Source organism: Leptinotarsa decemlineata, unplaced genomic scaffold (assembly GCF_025532065.1).
Source record: "Leptinotarsa decemlineata unplaced genomic scaffold, Ldec_3_MD MMD2_tig00003902_RagTag_RagTag, whole genome shotgun sequence".
Lineage (NCBI taxonomy): Eukaryota > Metazoa > Arthropoda > Insecta > Coleoptera > Chrysomelidae > Leptinotarsa > Leptinotarsa decemlineata.
In genome coordinates this window covers 1,237,374-1,255,554 of record NW_027412598.1, presented here as the reverse complement: position 1 = coordinate 1,255,554, position 18,181 = coordinate 1,237,374, and the positions used below count along the sequence as shown (strand labels likewise).

Here is an 18,181-nt window from a genome sequence, read left to right as displayed (position 1 = left end):
TGAAAATTTTCAATACAAATGTATCCCATGAGATACGTTAGCCGATTAAGGGTTAAGGATAACTCTGTTTTTCATTAATAAGACCAAATTGACATTTTGTTTCTAGTCATAAAACGACTGATATTGCAGGAACCTATCGGATGAGACGGGTTTGGTGTACCACGAAGTAATCAGAGTGTTATCCTGCCTCCTTATTGACTTTGAATCGAGAAATGAAACGCTGAAATTCTCATTTTGTCCCATGGTGAACTGCAAATGTGGGTCATAGTTATTGAAAATCCTGAGGACCTCTTACATTCCCTCATAAAGAATACGAAGTATAACATCATTAACGTATTTTTTAAAAAAGGTATTTGTAAATGAACATTGTCTAAACAAGACTTCATTAAGTCATCCATAATGTACTGAGTAAGGATAGGAGACACTGGACTTCCCTTAGACCTTTTCATAATATTTGCCAGCGTATGTGAAAACATTGTATTCAGAAAGAAATTTGTTACATATATGTTTATACGTGTATGTATATAAGTGTTAAGGCAGTTATTTTTGTACCTAATTCAGAATCAATTCAGATTTTGCTTCAAGTGTTCAGAAATATATTTTATTCTAAAATAATTTTTTTTCCTCTCTTCCTTTCTTCTTTCATTCTAAATTCTCTGGGATACTTAGAAAACATGAAATCAAATATTTCACATATTGATGCAAGATCACTGATAGCAAACTTTTCATAATTCAAAAATGAAATTATATTCGGAACAATTCGAGATATATATATATATATATATATATATATATATATATATATATATATATATATATAATGATATTTTGGTGAGTGCAATAATAATAAGAATAATAATAATATGTTTATTTGTCAATTGTTCACATGCTAATTTACATCGATTATATTATATATAATATACAAATAAACACAAATAAACACCAACACAGAACATCGCGAAAGCAGAGCTTGTATGCGATGAGACTGCCAAAATTTTCGATTAAAAAATATACGTATTTTATGAAATAAACTATAGCAGCAAACAAAAAAGAAATACAGAAGAAATAATCTAGACAGTAAATAAAACTTTTGTATGTACAAACCATTGCAAACAACAGGATTTGCCAATACAAAAAAAAGAACAACATACCATGTTACTAGGACGTCAGGCTCTTAGTAACAAATTAATTTGATGTCGTTCGTCCAAAACGAATTTTTTAATTAATTTTTTAAATTTTTTAAAATGTTCTGCCTGTCGAATGGACTCCGAAAGTATATTATAGGCTCGACTAGCTGAATGCAAATGACTTCGATGACCAATTGTTTTGAGTGTCAGTTCTGTTTTGATCAATTTTTTTACTTTATTTCTAGTGTTATGTACGTGGTCTATATAATCGTGACGTTTATGTTTATATTGAAAATACACTAACTGTATGTAGTACAACTGACTAATATCAAATATTTTAGCCTCTTGATAAAGAAGGTTTGTAGGATACAACATGTCTCTTTTAAATATTATTTTTAGGAATCTTTTTTGTAGAGTCTCAAGTTTGGACAAATGACAGTTTGCGGCTCCACCACATCCCAATATTCCGTAATTTAGCCTAGATTCAACCAGAGAGTAATATACAATCTTTATCACAGGTAAGTCTAAGTATCGGTTCAGAAATTTTATTTTATATAGCATAGGTCTTAATGTTTTAATTACATTTTGTATATGTATATTCCATTTCATAGGATCGTCAATTGTTATACCTAAATATTTTATATATCTAACTCTATTTATTTCTATTATTTTATTGTTGACATGTAACTATACAACATTAAAATCTGGTAATCCATTTTCATAACAACTAAATGGAACAAAGCACGTTTTTGAATAATTAACAGTTAATAAATTATAATCAAACCAGTCTATAATGTGAATAAAATCTTGATTAATTTTTTGTTGTAGGTCAGCCCATGACTCACTCTGATAAAAAACAGCCGTGTCATCTGCAAAACTAATAATGGAACCTTCAGTATTCAAGGTAAGTAAATGATTAATATAAATGGTGAACAGAGTCGGCCCTAGAACCGTACCTTGCGGCACACCATATGTTATTAAATTTTCTTCACTTAATTTATCATTTATTTTGACTTTTTGCTTTCTTCCAGCTAAATAGCTTACCATCAAATTATAAACACTGCCCCTGAAAACTAAATCCTGTAAAGTTTCCAACATCCTATTATGAGACACTGTGTCAAATGCCTTTGCAAAATCCAAGAAAATGCATAACGATTTTTTGTTTGTGTCTAGTGATTTATATATTTTGCTTGTCAGAAAAGAGATTGCATCCTGTGTTGACCTATCTTCCCTGAACCCAAATTGATGTTCTAATATTAAATTGTATTTATTTAAGTATTTTGTTATACGAATTTTCAAAATTTTTTCAAATATTTTTGCAAAGTTAGAAATCAGGGAGATAGGTCTATAATTGGAAACTTCAGTTTTACTTCCTTTTTTATGTAATGGGACTACAATTGATAATTTAAAACAAGAAGGGTATACACCTTTATAAATAATATTGTTTATTAAATAACACAGTGGTGTTGTAATCTCATTTGCAATTTCCTTCAAACATTCTGCGGTAATTTCGTCGTAACCCGGTGTTTTTTTGTTTTTTAAAGATTTTATGGTGTTAATAACTTCTTCTTCTGTTGCAGGTTCCAAGAAAATTGAATGGGGTAGTGATTTGTAAGAATGTTTACAATTTGAAGTCCGCGGTATTTTATTAGCATTCGATTCCTATAATATATAGAATATATTATAGGGATCGAAATTTCTTTTAAAAAATGTTCAATTGCTATTGGAGATATTTACAGACCTTTTGAGTTCTAGCACGTCCAAATTCATGGATCATGTAGAAGATTCATTTTCGAATGTGTGGAGACTTCAATAAAAGACTTTAAGACTTTAATAAAAAAATGTTGGATATGTCTTCCTGTGTAGTCAAGGAGTTCAGCTCTATTTTGGATTCATTTGGATTTTCTTAGATGGTCGACAAACTTACTAGAATTTCAAATACATCTGTAGCACTGATAGATTTCATTATCATCAATTTCAGTTGTTATGAATACTATTCTACCGTATAAACTACCCAAGCGTACTTGAATTTCAAGTTTAGTAATTGTTCATATAGAGAAAAATGGATATAACTGAAAAAATTAATTGTACCTAATGAAAAATAAAAATAAAAGTAAAAATAAAATAAAAATAAAAATAAAACCTAAAACTGCACCTCCCAACATTGATTTGGTAAACTACTATGAAAACAACATAAAGAATGAGATGGAGAGTCGATTTTGTTTTGTTCCGAAATTTCTGAAAGTACAGTTCGATATATATAATACAGAATATAAAATCGAAAGCAATTGGTAACGATGGATTAAATATTAATATCATTCAATGAATTGATGTATGTAGCCGTTACTATGTGGTAGAAGATCATCATGAGACATGAGAAATTAAGCTTCCTATGTTTTTTACCCCTTTCATTTGTTACTGCAGTTTCATCCAGGAATATTTTCAGACAATTACAATAAACTGAAATCAATTCATAATGTTAGCCCTTATATATCTACTGTCGGTAAAAACAGAATTTAACTGAGTGCCTGAAATTTAAAAAATAAATATTACTGGAGTTTTATCCCAACACTAAACCGTTATTTTAACACCTCGACACGTGTTTCGATCAACAAGTGATCATCTTCAAGAGGAAGATCAAACTTCCTCTTCCTCTTGAAGATGATCACTTGGTAATCGAAACACGTGTCGAGCTGTTAAAATAACGGTTTGATGTTGGGATAAAACTCCAGTAATATTATTTACTACACCAAAGGTTCTAAACAGTACATCACAAGTGCCTGAAATTTGTTTACCTGTGACAATGTGGATACGCTAATTTGAAAACCGGTGAGTTAACTAGATCGATTCGATCATTCAGCAGATTACATCCGCAATGATTATGCTTATGAATTTCCAAAGATTCGAAATAATTGAGTTTCCAACCCTTGCTTGCATATAGTGCAAAATTTCCGTATCGTTTAGATTCGGGAACTGGTTTGAATGGTTTGAAAACTTCGAATCATTTTTACCTAGTTTGAAGGATCTTTTTCATGTTCAGCATACCGGTCTAGAAATTTCGACCACATTGTCCCACACTATAACAAACACTACGGACATTTAAGCTCATAAACTCCAGATTTCTTCACCTTGTCCACTTTATCTTTGGCATTAAAAAGGAAATTAGATAACCTGGCATGTGGTGTGTATGCCACTTCCATATTGTTTTTTCTGAAAAAAACGCAATTGTCTCTGTTCTTTTATCGAAATATGTTAGAGTTACGAATTTCTTGATTTCTGATTGTTTGATCTGGGGGTATATTATTCTGTTAGTAAATTTGAGGCTTTGTTTTCTGACTAACTCCTGGATTGTGTCTGCGTTGAAACCATTTTTATGTATAATTATTTGGATATATCTAGATAGGGAAATCAATATAAATATTATATGAATAAAAAATCTGTTTAAAAAATCTGTTTTTCCGTTAATCAGCTGTCGCGCCCATACGAACGAAAACTCTCAGAAGTTGAGAAACTTGTACGAGCTAAGGACTAACGAGGTCTTACCTTTTAACGTGTGATTCCTAACACGATTGCAGAATCATCCCAGCTTCAACCAGATAAATTCTCTCGAGAAAAATATCTGGTCGAGGCGGGAATCGAACCCACGGCCTTCCGATCGTGAGTCGGGCGCACTACCACCGCGGCCAATTCCACAACAAAAGAAGAATTGGATAAAAAAATAACACAATAACTAATACAGGAACTTATTTAATGACACCCATTATGTAGAGTAAAGGTTCATTTAGATTAATATGAAAGCTCTAATTATTACGTTTCAATCATTTCCGGATGATGCACACTTGGTTAACAAAATGGGCGTCGTGAGTCGGTACTTTCGTTGTTTTCAATAGACTGATTTCCCTAACATTTGTATTTATTCAACTGCTTAAAGATGGAAATCAATGAAGAATAGTAAAGCAAGTTTGCGATTAATCCACTGTATTTTCATATCAATTTTTAAATTTCGCATGGTATTTTCATGTCACATATTATTCTGAGAGAAAAATATTTCCACTTTTTAATGTCACACCGTTCGAAAAATGCGACCTATTCTCGAAAAGATTCAACTGCACGAGAGTTATTCCTCCCAACATTTTTCCACGAAGTAGCAGGTTCTTTTCAATATACCTGACAATGCTATATCCGAAGGAAAATATTCTCCTAATATGAGAAGCGTCGAAGTGGAGGTCTCTCATTTGAAAATATTTTCTATATGGAACTTTTGTATTAAGTTGCATTAGGAGAGGTAATAAAGATGAAATTCGTTTCAGCGTGTAACAAGAGATTTAATAATAAAAATTTTTCAGAGGTCGAGTCTTTCCTTACCGGGTTTATTAAAATGAAAATTATACCTGAGCGGATGTCAAGTGAAGGAATGAGAGAAGTCAATGAGAATCAGTGTGAATAGAGATGGCGCAATACAGAAGAAATATATCAAAGAATCCAGGAAGATTATTGGAAACGTTCCATTTTGTGTATTTTTATTTAGTGTAAATGATAAAAATATAATCTAAAATGGTTAATTTTCTGTACCTAACTTTAAAATTTCGAGCTTTCAGTAAATACGAGACTTTTTTCCAGATTCATAAAATAAGTAAAATATCTAAAATCTGAAAAAAAATTTAAAAATCATCTCAACTGTTGAATTGTAAATTGTGACTGGAAAATCGTATGTGCCAAAGAAATAAAAAATAGACCCTTTTACTGGTACATGTGGCGAGTATAGAGTATAGAGAGCTTAAATTATTCACACTCATCGACTTTGGGTAGAAACAGGGTAAAAATATCATATATGTAAAGTAGTTGCCAGAATTATCATATTCACCAACCAATAATTAAATACTTGTTCTCTCAGACCACTCTTATTTCAATTTTCAATTCAATTTATTTTGATTTAATAAAATTATTTCATTCTGTAAAAAGGTGATGAAGAAAATAGAGGTAGTAACCCATAGAATCTTCAATTATCTTTTCAAAACCATGAGAGAAAAATTATAAAAGTCGATTACGGATATAATAATAAAATTTTCATGCACGTGATGTTCGCGTCAGCAATCAGGCGGGTGGTTCTTTTCTGGATGGAATCCAGTAACTTCAGGGTATGTTTGGGGGCAGAACTCCATACATGAGAACGATACTCCAAAGAAGGTCTGATCTGAACTTTATAAAGCATCAAAAGTTACTGAGGTGTGTATAGTTTTCTGGTTCGGAACAGTGTTTTAAGTTTTTGATATGCAACCTTTGCAATTCCAGCGACATGATTGTGCCAAGACATATTGGTGCCCATTTTAACCCTAAACAAACTTATCAAAGCAGAAATCGGAATTGTCCGACCTGACATTATTATATCTGGTTCGGAGACATTTATCTTCTTGGAGAAAACCGATGCCTGAGTTTGTGTATCATTGAAATGAACCTGCTTACTTTCACCCCAATTCGAAATCACTTCTAGATCCTCATTGAAATATGCAAACTCCTGCTGCCGGTAAAGATGTGCCTGCGTAGCCGATGTCCTGGAATCCAAAAGGAATGACGAAACAAGTGTGGTGTCGTCAGCAAAGCAATATATTGGGTTGGAGAGAATATGGATCCCTGGGGAACACCAGCGTTGATGGTAAAAGTATTCTAGAGATATTCATGGACGGCCACTTGCAGGGAACGTTTTTTCAGGAAGCTGGAGAGCCGTACACAGAAATGATCCGAGAAGTCATAGCATCGAAGTTTGGCCAGCAAACCCTCATGCCACACACGATCAAAGGCCTTAGAAATATCAAGAGCAATAGCTCTTGATTCTGCATGTTTCTTGATTGCGTTATTCCAAATATGGGTGATATACGATAGAAGGTCGCCTGTTGATCTTTGTTTCCGAAAGCCACGTTGATGATCGCTCAAGATTTGAGGATATGGTGGTACAACTTTAAAAAAAGTATACTCATTACAAATTCTCTTCAATTGTATTTGGGGTAGGTATATATATTTTGAAAAACCAAAACAAACGTCAACCGCAAAGATGAAAAGCATTGTTTAGAAAAATACAAAATATAGAATAAAAAGCATTCAAGCCTAAGGTTCAAGCCTAAAAACTGAGGCGTTTCCTAAAGGAATGGAATTTTGGAAAGAATGCGATATTTTTCAAACAGATTAAGATTGTTTGCCGCCCATTACCAGATCTGATATAATGATATTACCATGACAAGTTGAACATTGTTAACCTGCTGGATTCACTCATTTTTATTCAAAGACGGTCCTAAAAATTAATAAGCAATTATTTCCAAGAGCCATTATCTCAAAAAGATACCACAGGAGTCAGTATACTTTCCACTAATGATTAGGAGACCATCTTGCCGCATACACAATATTTGCTTGGCAATGCGAGTGGAAGCATTTGTATTATAGCCCAAACTAATTATTCGAAGGGGCTTATGAGAGGAGTTTGCGACAGACTAAAGCCCGATGTAGACCCATAAATCTGAAATATGTAAGACGATGCATTAAATTACCGGTAGTAAATTGATGCTGTTGGTACACCTGTGCTCTGATATGCCAACCTGATGCCAAAAAATGTTCTTGCCACCGCTATGGCTGTCGGATGTGTTCTGATGAATGGTTCACAGTGTGACACAACAAAAATTTTAGAAATTGACTAGGTCCATACTTGATGGAGATTGAATTCAATGTTTACACTAAAACAAGAGTTGATGAAAAGTTCACAAGGATTTCATTGTAAGTATTTATTACTTTTTTTCAATTCAAAGAAAAGCCATGTTGATAATTTCCAGAGGCGGATTTACGGAGGCTTAAGATTTCGTATTTCCCCAAAGACCCCGAGTAGTCGAAAAAGGCGCCAAATATCGGTTAGATCGAGAATTGCCGACAGCAAAATGGGAAATTATCAACAAATTGAAGAAAAGTTGAGGCGGGAGTTTTTAATCGACATTCCAATATGTACCTACTCTAACCGTTCTGGTATCAGAACTATGTTAAAATGCTGTATATATGTCCGGAGCTGATTCTTTTTTGAGATATAAGGCGTTGAAGTTTAAAAAAAGGGATTCATGACATATCTTGAATATCCTTTCAACGGTTTGGTTGAAATTTGCTGCAGTTATTTGAAATAATGAGGCGGTTTTTTATCCAGAACTAAATTGAAATTATTAGGTCCAGTGGCGTCTCAGTGACCACCACAGCCAACAATATTGAGAAAAAAAGAACGTCACTGACTTTTTTGTAGTTTTATTAGATTAAGGAAGTGAAAATACAACTTTTTCGTCGCTTGTGTTTTTTTCATATCAAGCTTCGTTTTCGTAAAAAAAAAAATCACTCCTGAAAAATATCCATGGACAACATAAAATAAAAACCAAAAGAAAATAATAAACAATTTCGACCTTAAAGTGAATGAACAAAATTTAAACCTTCTAATAAAATACACGACTGCAATAGATTTGTAATTGATTGACCCTATGAATACAAATCTAGAGGTTTCATATCAGGACTGCGAGCTGGCCAATTTTGAGGTTCTGCACATCCAATCCAGCGATTAGAGTAGGTGATGTCGAGATGCTGACTCTCTCAGAAGGCATTACCTTCGACCTAGATGAAACCAGTAGATTATATCCACACGAAACGTCAGACAAAAAACAATACAGCCACTTCTAATGATCTCGGAAATAATAAATAAGCTGTTACACACCCGCCATGAAAGCCTAATTTAAGGAAAGTGTTCGGATAATATAGTACGCGTGATTTCATACTTTTCAAACTCTTTCATTAGGAGACGACAAATGAATATAATCTACAGCGATTTAAATTCAAAGTAAATCACTACTTTCACATAGACACCAGCGTCAGAGATTTTTTGGGATTTTACTGCAGTTCTTTTGTATTCCCATGAAAAACATGATACCGTTGTAATCCCAAGACGTTCAAAATTGTATCGAGAAAACCTTCTAAATTCGAGTCTGAAAATATGTACTGAACTTCGACTTTTCTTTAAACAATAATTTTCTGGAAGTTGAACTATCCATTAGTTCTTGAAAATTATTACATTTTCTGTCTTCTAGTGTACTAACCTTTTCTTCAATAAGTTATATGATACGAGACTATTAGAGAGCCACCATGTATATTTCCTCTCACATTCGCAACTTGACATGTTTATCCCACATTAATGGTTTTCGGGATCTCTTCATAATTGCTCTGTGTCTATTTTTCGTTTCGTTTCATGCAAAATAGCTGTAGCTGTCACATTATACCTGCTGAGGCGTTATGTGTGACAGAATGGCTTTACTTACAATATTAATATTTCTCCCGCCTTTCCTTTGTTTCTCAAGATGCCGGTATAAAAATTATTTTATTGTCACTGAGAAACAGAGCTTTTTTTTCATTTTTCGTTTTTCTGTTGTATTTGAAGGCATTTCTTTGCTAGAAAATGAGAATCGTGGTTAATTAAGAAGTAGACAAAAATACTCAAACGTTGCGTAAGACACGGACGTTGCGTAAGATACCACATTGATGTAGAAGCAATTGTAACTTGTGTGTTACTTAGTTTTCTTCAAATAATGTAAAAAAATCTTCATTCAACTCGCTTAGAGGTCGCTTCACATGTTGGTACGTTAAAAACTATAAATTATAATTTATTTTTTTTTCGCCTTCCAATGAATCTATATCTCCGAGCATTTTCCTGATATATAATGGCCAACGATTTTAAATAATTCGATATATATTTTTGGTGAGCACTGTATGAAACTATTTTCGAGAACAGATTTGTACGAATGACGTACGAACTAGATCCAATTGGACTAGAAACAATGTAATGTAACAATGATTTGGCGCAGTGGTTAAATGTCCGGTCGCCATCCTAAGGTCTTGAGTTCGAATTCAACTTCGACAAAATGTAATGATTAGGCTAGTTTAAGTTCTTCATCTGAGAAGAAATCGAAGAATTCACTGCGACTTTGATACTTTCTTTCGTACCCTTTCTGATGGTTACTGGATACTTAAACGAACAGGCAACGAAAAAGTTGATGGGTGTGTCTAAACTTTTCGGAAGGGGCTGTAGAAGCTCAAGTGAAGGTTTAACTTGATAACTATTAGTTGTTTCCCAGAATCCTACATATCTTTGACGATAAAGAAGCTGATTCTGATAAAGATTAATGAACCATTCTAATATTACTTGATTTTAGTAGAGCCTTCGACATCTTGAATCATAAGCTTTCCTTTGCTATTTTAGGATATGTGGAGCTGTCGAAAAATGCATGTGTACTCTTAAAAATCATTCACTGTGAACTCAAAAAAGGCATATAGAGAAAAGACGTTCAACTGAAGAGATTTTATCAATTAGAGTGCCAGAGAGATCAACTCTTGTTCCCTACTTTCAGTTTTCATACGACCATCATGATTAAATCAGATAACGTAGTTTTCACCTATGATACCCAACTGTATTATACTTTTTCTCCTAAAGAAGAACTTCTTGTGGTATCAGTATTTTTACTGCAACATCTAGAGATCATTTCCTCATCACAGATATTATCGTTTTCGGTCTAAGAAAGAAAAAAGGAATTATTGAATCTTCAAATAAATATTAAAATGAACAGTATTTTCCCCCAGTTAATGTATGGAGTGAAAAATCTAGGAATCATTATTTTGACCAATACAAATGATGTTGGTTAGAAGTTTAAGAATTTTGTATTCTGTGTTCTTATTACCCGAAACGTGGATCAGGCTATCTAGTTGACCAATATTTCGCATGAAATCATCCTGTAGACGGCGATACACATATTCGAAGTTTTGAACAGTAGGCGAGAGAAAGGGAAGAACCCTTTCTGAATAGTTTCGGGTGTATCATTTGATGTAATTAGAAAATCTGGCCACCGCACAGAGCCCGGATTGTTTTGGCTGGGGCCCGGAGGCGGCGGCATGCGAGGGAGCCTCTTTGGGCCGCATACCGGTTTAATATACCGTACACGGTCGTCGGCAGATTTGATTACGGGCAAAATCAGGGGAGGTGGGCGGCAAGTTCGTAGGTGAAAAGGGGTCAGCTAGGAATGTGTTGGATCAGAGGTATTAATCTTTGTAGGTATTGAATAATGTACTTACTTCTGTATGACGTGAAAAGTGTATAGTTTGTACAAAATAAAATGGTATCCATGGAAATACATACATTGAATTTTAAATTTAGAGCCTGTTATTTGACATTTGGTATTCATCTGCTGAAAATTGTATTTTTTCAGCAAACTATACATATTGATCCAAACGAAACTGATTATGAAACTGAATAACACTTTTACAAGAGACGTATTTGTTGTTTTTGTTGAAAGATCAAAGTAAAATTTAATATGATGTTAAATTAATATGACTATCGAAAAGTCATGAGTGTGAATTCACAATCATGATTGTGATTCATGACCTGCGACTGGGAACAATAAACTCCTTGCATGTACATTTTGCACTCGGTACAACAGATGCCAGCACTTTACTTTAATTGCAAATTCATCATATAATGGCCAATGAAACAAAATCTAATCTGTGATCTGATTAGCATCCAATAGGCAGGACAATATCGAAATTTAGAAAGATCTTCCTGCATTTGACAAGCTGTAAGAAATATTCGAAATTTGGCGACAGGTTTCCTATTTCATTTCGAATTTTCGTGACACGTTGATATCATTCAGAACATGATTCTAAAAGTGAGTTATTTTGGTAGAATAAAAGTTTGTTATTCTGTGAAAATATTTGAAATACTTGGATAAAGGTTCACAGTATGCCACCAAGTCATCTCACTAGTTATATGTTCATAGGAATAAATACTGGTTAACTTCACTAATCTAACTATATAGCAAATAAAAATAGATTTATTTGATTATAATCAATAACAATAGTACGTAGGTACATCATGTTTAATTTTTATTCCTAAAAATGCTTACCATTCGATGTCAGCGAAACGTTGGTGAATGACAGTCACTATTCCCGTAAAACAGAACTAAGAGATCATCGACAGTATATTGATAGAATGATAATACATAATATAATGATACATGAATATACATGTTTCATCACCTCTTCATTCTGCTGAAAGGTGTTCGATAGTCAAGAAAATTGTCGTTCATGGATACCTGGGACATTTCGAAATAATATGACGTTGATCTGGCTCGTTTCACATTTTTCAGCTTCTTAATTCAGTCATTTGCAGTCATTTGAGCTTAAATTAGGTAAGAATCTCGGAATTCGGGATACCCAGCTGTAAGTCTGTAAATACTTGTATATTGACACCCTAAAAGTTTTCTCAAAACCTACATATGGTAGGGTGTAAGCAACTATTAAATTTCAAGGTCAAAGGTCACGAAAATCGGTTTTTTGCGCTTTTTTTGGAAATATCTCATTTCCTATGGGTTTTTTGCTATTTGTATTTATTATCAATATTGTAGAATACAAAATTCTCTACAAATTTTGTTTAAAAAAATTTTTATACGGTGAACCGTTTTCGAGAGCGCGCTCACAGCATCACTTCAGGTCAACCGGTGCCTCCGGTCGAAAACGCGCCATATATAGTTGATGAACTATCGATAAATCAATGATTATAAATATTTGTCAATTTTTATTACCTATTATATTATATTTCATCATTTTTTTCCTAACTTATCCACTTTTTATTCAGTATTAATTTATTTAACAACACTTACCTGCCCATCTAATTGCAGAATTCTTAATGAAAATATAGGAATTATATTTGAATTTTAACCTAATTAATATTTATAACTTCTTACCTTATTGGCAGTCTATAATGCTCCGAAATCTGTGAAAAGTCTCGATCATCTTCGTTATATGCATTACGTCAAGTCTACAAAACTTAATAAACCTGCGCAGCTTTCAAATATTCCACCAACAGGTGCTGCTCATCAACATTTCAACCGTGTATATTATTAAGTTCAAACTTGGTTAGGACATGATTTGGAACCCCAGGTATGGGGTTGGGCAATGCGAAACGATTTTCTGGAGCCTATCATGACAATTTTACCACCTGCTCCAGAAGATTTGCTAAATACAATTTTCTGCAACTGCAAGAGTGGTTGTGGTTCGCGATGCGGATGCAGGAGAGCGGGCTTGCAATGCTCTTTAGCTTGTGACTAATGTAATGGGCAAGCTTGTCTCGATGCTCTACCATATCAGAGCGACATTAACGAAGATGGAACCTTTGACCCCGAAATCATGGAAGAACTTGAGACAAATGTCGTTGAAGACGATAATGAAGACCAGTTTGAAATTTACCAGCAGCCAGAAGACGACGATGAAGAGGAAGAAGATGATATAATTCCTATATTTTCATTAACAATTCTGCAATTACATGGGCAGGTAAGTGTTGTTAAATAAATTAATACTGAATAAAAAGTGGATAAGTTGGGAAAAAAATGATAAAATATAATATAATAGTTAATAAAAATTGACAAATATTTATAATCATTGATTTATCGATAGTTCATCAACTATATATGGCGCGTTTTCGACCGGAGGCACCGGTTGACCTGAAGTGATGCTGTGACCGTGAACAAAATTTGTAGAGAATTTTGTGTTCTACAATATTGATAATAAATACAAATAGCAAAAAAACCCATAGGAAATGAGATATTTCCAAAAAAAGCGCAAAAAACCGATTTTTGTGACCTTTGACCTTGAAATTTAATAATTGCTTACACCCTACCATATGTAGGTTTTGAGACAACTTTTAGGGTGTCAATATACAAGTATTTACAGACTTACAGCTGGGTATCTCGAATTCCGAGGTGAACTTACTATAATGACTGGACTATTTTTTTCGAAAAAGATATTAAAAAAAATCTGTCTGTAAAATCTGTTTTTTCGTTAATCAGCTGTCGACCCCATACGAGCGACAACTCTCAGAAGTTGAGAAACTTCTAACAAGGTCTTACCTTTCAATGTGTGATTCCTAACACGGTTATTTTGGATCGATCAGTGTGTAGTTTAGGAAGGATGATCTGGTTCGATGGCGTTCAAAAAACTCATTCAATCTGAAGTACGGTGTCATTATGATGTGATTTCAAAGTTTGCAAGACGATTTGAAAAATGGTTCTCATCAGTTGGGTTCAACTGATGAATAATATAATAATAATAATAATAATAATAATGTTTATTGTGCAAAAACAGGTTTTATACACAAAGGGAAAAGGGTTAGCCGGAGGCTATCTTCCACCCGTCCCATAATTAGGAAAAAAAAATAAGCATACAGTAAGAAAGACAAATAAGCATATTTTGAGGCGTATTGAAGCATATTTTGTGGCGTAGGGCAGATTCAGTGACTGTCTCCATAAAGACTTCGCAGGACTTCTGCAGTGGGGTCCCAGTGTGAGTCTTTGGGCTGTATTGAGGTATTTTCAGGCTAAGTATATTATGGCATGATGGTTTCAGGAAACCTTCATTTTGTTGATTTATTTTCTATAATTACGACATATTTATTAGGAAAAATAAGAAAATGAAAAAAGAGAATGAATAAATATCCGTCAAAAATAATAATAACAATAATAGGCTCATACAAGCTAATAAGCCTGATGTAGTCCTTCTCGACCACCAGAGTGAGACGATATTTGTCGTAGAGTTATCAGCTGCTGGTACTATCGTACGAAAAGAGGAGGGAAAACGGATAAAATATCGAGATTTTCTCTTCGACCTCCCAAGACTCTGCCCTGACCACTCTGTCAAGATGGTTGTTTAGATAATTGGAGTGGAATGATGCCCCCTCTACTCTCGAATCTTATAATCATAGCGGCTTGCGCACTAAGGCAGAAATCTTAGCCGGACAGATGCAGAAGGCTGTCATTCTTGACTCACTGCGCTTGATCGTGTCCTGTTAACTCGTTAACATATTAGTTGTTCTAAATGAGCCCTTTCTTCATTTCTCATCCTAAATAAATTTCTATCGTCTTCTAACCAAATACGAAATACAATTCATGAGTTATATCTAATGATGGGTTATTCAAATCTGAAGAGAACTCGACACGTTGCAAATTGCAGATCATTTTCACGGGGGTACACGTTGATGGCAAGGGTGTAATACCACCCGTAAAGCGGATTTGACAAGTCAGAACGAGTTATTAGGTACATCCTGAATCTCTCCGAATCAATGAACAAAAGCGGGCAACTCCGAAAGACATAATCCTCTTAGGCTGCACCGTATGGATATGTGCATTAAAATCAATGCCTGTTGCTGGCACAGTTGGCGAGGATTTTTGTTTCAACGTCAATTCTACATATGTCACACAGTCTGTCGTTAACATTTATACAGGTCTGATCTGGTGTTTCTGTCGATGCTCACTATCAATTAGGGTTACTGAAGTGAGCGAATGACTGGGCAATTTATGTCTGTCGATTTTTAATCGTTGGAGTGAAACTGGTGAAGGAATTTTAATAATCGGTCTAATTTGTAGAGTTCCATCTCAAATATTGCATCGCTAGTACAATTTTTATTCAATCTACATTTTATTATTTATATCATATTGTGCCTGTTAACGGGATTGAGTCATAAAATACCAAGGCTTAAGATGTTACTTTTGGAAATTCTCAGCATTCAAATTTCGATTAGATTTTATACCTAAGATTGTATCTCTCAAAATCCTTAAAGAATTGTAAATTTCAGTTTACCTTATTGCTACGTAATCCATCACAAATCTTAAAAAATATTTGAAATCAGTAGAATTATTAAACTACCCTATTGCATTTGGACTCTTGGGTTTTCCTAAGATTACCCAAAGGATTAAGTCTGGGTCGGTACTATTTCTTTTCGAAAATATTTACATCTAGCTGTAGAAACGTAAAGTTGGTATTTGTGAATCGTCTCATCTATGGGGTGGGCCTACTCGAATGTCTAACCAATGAGGAGCCTTCAACTCCGAATTTTCTTCCACCATATAAACTTGCTCAAATCTCAGATCGATTTTGTAATTTTAAAATTAAGTTAGTATTAGAGAACAGTTGAAATAAACATTTATCTGTGCTATCTTCGCATTTCTTTAATTTGACACAAGAATTAGTGCAAGTTTTGTGTGTAACTCAAATACGGACGATAAAACAATTGTACGCCAAAACATTGGTCCTTCGAGCCGGATTAGTGTAAAAATAATCAGTGTTGTTTCTACAATTCGGAAAGCAGTAATCTTCATTCATCGCAAATTCGATGTAATTGCACAGTGATCATCCATAGTGATCGAAAGCCGCAAGTTTGCGCAACAAATCAAAGTCGATAAAATTAATCCGGTGTTCATCGACAACTTGAAGAAAATTAGTGCAATTTTCATCAATCATCATCCATTTGCTGACACTCCGACGCGACGAGTTCGTCGCCAGAAGTTTCCCAGTTCCCAGAAGTTTAACCAGTTCCCGGTGCCAATAGTCAATCATAAGCTTGCCGAGTCAATTTCAATTGCGGTTGGACAACAACAGTATCAGGAGATCCATATTCAGTCTGCAGGTAAGTCAGTTGGTACCACTTAAAATATACTTTTTTAAATAACTCCTTTTAACTTTATTGCTTCTATTTCGTACCGTATTGTTATCTACCATAATAAGATTCCAGTAATTGTATTAAAATGGCAGCGGAACAAATCAAAGCCTTGAAAAACAAACGCGCAGGTGCTAAACGATCTTTAACCAGGTATTCAAATTTTCTTGAAGCGTTTGATCCATCTAGAGATTTTCCTGCTCTGGAAAAAAGATACAAGGAAATTGAAACAATTCGTACAAAATTTGAAAGCGCTCAATCAGAGCTCGAATCGCTCTGTGAGCTTAGCGATGAGCTTCACGAGTATGGCGATGAATTCGAAGATTTAAAATTTGAAACTTATTCAATTGCTACAAACCTTTTATCTAACCGATTGCTCGAAACTACTGCTACAGTAACTCCTACAAAAACAAACGTATCGGTAACACACGCGAGCACGGGTTCTGCTTCTGATCCGGAATCTCACAATTCTATTATAGATAGCCAAACTAACAATATTGCTAACCCTGTAGCTCAAGTTAATGTCGATTCAACATTCACTAGTACCGTTTCATTAACATCTTACGTGAGCCCTGCGTCAGTAAGCTCAGATCATCCTCAGCAATCGATTACACAGCAACAACAGTTTGCTTCTGTTATCCCAAGCTCGCAACTTAGTGCAAACCTCCCAACCATTGGTCTTCCTACATTTGATAGATACATTAATACATGGTTGGATTTTCGTAACTTGTTCACATCTATCCTAGTATCCCGCCTGTTCATAAGTTATTTTATCTTTAAGGCTGTTTACGCAAAGATGCCGCTCGAGCGATAGCATCTATGGACTTATCGGCTCAAAACTATCTCATAGCTTGGAATTTACTGAAAGAGCCATACGATGATCCAAAATTCATTCGCGATAGCCATATAAATACGATACTAGACTTGCCTAGTATATCGAAAGAATTTTCAACGGAAGAATTCGTAGACGGCGTCCAAACAAATATTCGGGTTCTTCAGACTTTGGGAGAACCCATCAATCAGTGGAATGCAATTTTAGTTTTAGTATTTCGAAGAAAGCTTGGCGAGCGTCTCTGAGAACGTTGGCAAGATTACAGCATTGACATTCCTAACCCAACACTTCCGCAGATGCTCACATTTCTCAACCAGCACGCTCGGCTGGAGGGTACTTAAACTCAAAATCAAGCACCGATAGCTAAACCGCCTATATCTCGAGAAAAGGGTAAGACTGCTTATCAAAAGGCGGACTCACGCCCTCAGAAGGTCTACGTGCTTTCATTGTGAAGGTGATCATTGGATATACTATTGCTCTGAATTCCTTACACTTACACCAAAACAGCGTTATGGAATTGCCAAAACGGGCAATTAGTGCAACAACTGTCTTCGCAAAGGTCATCGATCAGGCCAATGTTCCTCTAGTAATTGCCGCACTTGCCATCGAAAACATCACACTCTATTGCATTTCGACAGTAACAAGCAAGCAGCTCCTGAGACTTCATCGTCGATAGCGACT

At 34.6% G+C, this 18,181-nt stretch overlaps 1 long non-coding RNA gene across 1 annotated transcript; it reads left to right on the top strand.

The window, feature by feature from the left end:
- Positions 1–1,104: 1,104 nt before the first annotated feature.
- On the top strand, positions 1,105–2,907 carry LOC141483706 (uncharacterized). The gene is made up of 3 exons (XR_012466235.1): positions 1,105–1,645; positions 1,956–2,031; positions 2,708–2,907. It is a non-coding gene; the product is annotated as an uncharacterized lncRNA (long non-coding RNA).
- The last annotated feature ends 15,274 nt before the right edge of the window (positions 2,908–18,181 follow it).